The following is a 3702-nucleotide window of genomic DNA, read 5'->3' on the forward strand; positions in this document are numbered from 1 at the left end:
CAACAACAATCAAATTTAATCATTATTAATCATGTTTGCAAATATTACAATTTCATTATATTTTCTATACATTTGATTCTAACATTTTCTTTCTTTTGCAATAGGACATATGGACTCAGAAATAGCACAACTATATCACAATAAATTTACATTTTCCAAAATATTAATATTACTTCTACGACACATTGACAAAATAAAATTTCAACTACAAAATGACAACCAGCAGGTTGTTCACAATCACGTATCATAGTATCATTTTTTTCAACTCTTTCATTAAAAAGGTTGTTCACAATCACGTATCATAGTATCATTTTTTTCAACTCTTTCATTAAAATCCACTTGTATTTTTTAATAACACCATAAATATGTAACATATGGAAAAACATAATCTCCGAAAAAAAAAACAAAAAAACAAAAAAACAAAAAACTTACAATATTGAACAAAAAGATATTCACATAAACAACTACTTCATTGATAATGGATAACCTCTGCATGACATTAAGGATAACTCATTATCATCCACCATTGCTTTCAAGAATGTCCATTCAGATGTTGCTATTCTTCCAAACACTACTGTTATTTACAAAATATCCATATTCAAAAACACACATAACTAATACTTTCAATCTTAACTCAAATTGATCCACCCCTTGCTTTCAACAATGTCCATTCACAAGTCACTATTTTTCCACACCTAACAATTTCAATTGAAACTCATTATCATCCACCCTTGCTTTCAACAATGCCCATTCACATGTCGCTATTCTTCCACACTCTGTGCCTTACAGCGTTTACTTTACAACATTAAGTACAAATACTAGTATACTTTTATTAAGATATATTAGTATATTATGTGTTACATACATTAACATCGTCTAATGAATATATTCATGCTGTTATAACCCATATAGATCTTCCAATAAATGTATTTTATTAGGTTATTTTCCATATGATGCCGTACTTATTACAGGTAGGTCGCCATGAGAGTGAGGTAGATAAACAACAATATCTAAATATCTAACCGACCAGGGCGTCATCATCCCGGAAGCTTTAATGATCGATCCACCCATATAACAGCGACCGGGCTCCGAACCGTATAGACGCCAGACGACCAATTGATTGAACCATAACCTCCAGAGGCAGAGGACTTCTCAACACTAAAGCTTACAGTATACAGATGTCTTTGATTCTTCTTCGTGAACACCAACGTTTTGGGCTTCACAGTCACCTTCACTCCCAACGGCTCCACAAATTGTACAGAGTAAGTTGAATTATGAGGCCCCACATTGGTGACCTTTCTTGTGAAAGTAGCAGAGGCTTTGCCAGAGGAATAAAACAGCACCGAAAAGGAAGGAGGAGTTGTCTATAATGCGACTTTTTGAGATTCCGGTGACGGAATCCGGCGGAAGAAATTGAGATGAAATCATGATTTGTTGCAGTTAAAATGGTTTTTTAACTGCATATTCGGATTCAGCACCCTGAAAAACCCCTGAGACGGTTTCATTGTGCAGAAATTAGCTATCAAACTTGGATTCCAATAAATTACTGCCGGATTTTCACCGGAAAAAATCGCCGGAAAGGCTTTCAAAAAGTCGCGTTAAAGACTACTCCAAGGAGAATTGAGGTCGCCCGGCTTTGGAATTTGTTTTGGACAGGAAACCCGTGTCTTTGTCAGCACACCAATCTCGGAAGACGAATAGTTCAACCTGCAAAGATAGTTAACGTAATCTTCAGTGCCGATATCGTAGACAAGCCCCGGTTCTCGTGCTTTCTCAGGATTTACGTGGCCCGCACCCATGTCCAAAGGAGTGGCAGGGGAGCCTGGTAACGAGGCGTCCGTTATAGGGTTCCCCTTGTTATTGGTAACATAAGCCGTGGTAATGAGGGCAGACTTGAGAGCAGCCGGGCTCCAATCTGGATGCGCGGCTTTCAGCAGTGCAGCCAATCCACTGACATGGGGACAGGACATGGAAGTGCCAGAGTCGAGATTGAATTTTGTTCTTCGTTTATCAGAGGGCAGCCGTGAGGGGCTCATGTTGAGGGGCCAAGCTGCTAGAATGTTGAGCCCCGGGGCGATTACATCGGGCTTCAGAATGTCTGGGCTTACGGAATTCGGACCACGGGACGAAAAGGAGCTCAAAATTGGCGCCTCTTCTCTGTGGTAAATGGTGCCATAGAAAACAATTGTTCCCACTGGGCTAAGGCTTGTGTTTGAATTCAAGTAATCTCTGATTGCCTTGGCGGCCTTGTTACCGACATACGTAGCGGGCAAAACGTGCGCGTCGGCTATGAGTTCTTCTCCGCCTCCGTCGGGAGTGAGTAGTATCATGCCAATTCCTCCGGCCATGGCCACCACTTGCCCCTTTTCGGTTCTATCTGTGACTCCTCGTTCGCAGACCACGATTTTCCGTCGGACCATCTCGGGTTCCAGAGAGCCATCCGAACAGAAATCTCCGTACACCAGTGCCAAATTGGGTTTGGGTCCCAGAGGCTTTCCTGTGTAGAGAGATGCGCCAAGGTAGGCGCGACCGTTTCCCAACACGACAATTGCGGGAAAACTTCGGTCCACGGAACTTGCCCCCACCGTCATTATCCACGGCGCCTCGTTGTCCAACGATGAGGCAATAGGTCCCGTATTCCCCGCGGAGCAAGAAACGAAAACCCCCTTGGCCGCCGCACCGAATGCCCCTACTGCCAACGTGTCTGCATAAAACGGAGTGCCGTGCGAGCCTCCAAGGGATATAGATAAGACGTCCACTCCATCCGACACCGCTGTGTCCATTATATTCCACCGTTTCATTTATAGGACCGTTGTGGGACTCGTACCCTTTGTAGAAGAAGCGCGCGCCGATGAGTTTCTTGTTGCAGTTGGAAGCGTTGAATGCTTTACCAGTCTCGCAATGCCCCTTCCACTTGGACGGCACCGGCGACTGGTTTTTATGATCCGCAAAGCTGGGGTGCTCAGGCCACACTCCGGTGTCGAGAACGCCTATTATTACATTCGTAGCGTAGCCCGTGGACTCAGACCAAAGGCCTTGCCCTCTTTTCAAGCCCAGGTAATGGGGCGTATACGTTGTGTGGAGCTTCAGAAGTTTGTCTGGATAAACGCCCATGCAGCTGTCCATGGCTTTAATTGCGGCCACCTGCTTTTCGCTCAATTTAGCCGCGAATCCAGTGAGAACAGTATTGTATGTGTACAGTATACACGATTCTGCCAATTCTTCGTCATTTATCACTCCGGCTTTCACAACTGCGTCACGAATGAAAGATGCATACCAGGTTGCGGGATTTATAGAATCGGCGATTCGAACCTTCGTCGGGTTCATGTGAACTATGAACGCCTGGTGTTGTCCGGCCGTTTCTTTGGGATAAATTGCACTAACGTTTCTCGCTGTTGCAACAATGAAGGCTACGAAGACCAGGATCCTTCCCGTGTCCTTCATTATTTTTTACGCGTTCTTGAATATCCGTGATGAAATCTGGCAAGAAAGTATTTTATTAGTTTCTAACGACGATATGCATACCATCAACTGTGGAAAGTTATCATGCCGCAAATTTCAACCACAGTTAACAATTTCGTCTTCGAATTTGGATTAGAATTCAAAATTCTTTAAAATTTAATGTGAAAAAAATCCCAGGTCATCTTATATATTTAAAAAAAATAAAAAATAAAATGATGAATTCTTCAACATTGATATAGG

General features: G+C 42.7%; 1 pseudogene; it reads right to left on the reverse strand.

The window, feature by feature from the left end:
• Positions 1–1598: 1598 nt before the first annotated feature.
• LOC149195889 (subtilisin-like protease SBT1.7 pseudogene) lies at positions 1599–3444 on the reverse strand (annotated as a pseudogene).
• Positions 3445–3702: the final 258 nt, after the last annotated feature.

The sequence above is a fragment of the Pinus tabuliformis genome, chromosome 2_2 (genome assembly GCF_031772625.1).
Source record: "Pinus tabuliformis cultivar Carrire ecotype Pingquan chromosome 2_2, CPIR1, whole genome shotgun sequence".
In the NCBI taxonomy this organism is placed as follows: domain Eukaryota; kingdom Viridiplantae; phylum Streptophyta; class Pinopsida; order Pinales; family Pinaceae; genus Pinus; species Pinus tabuliformis.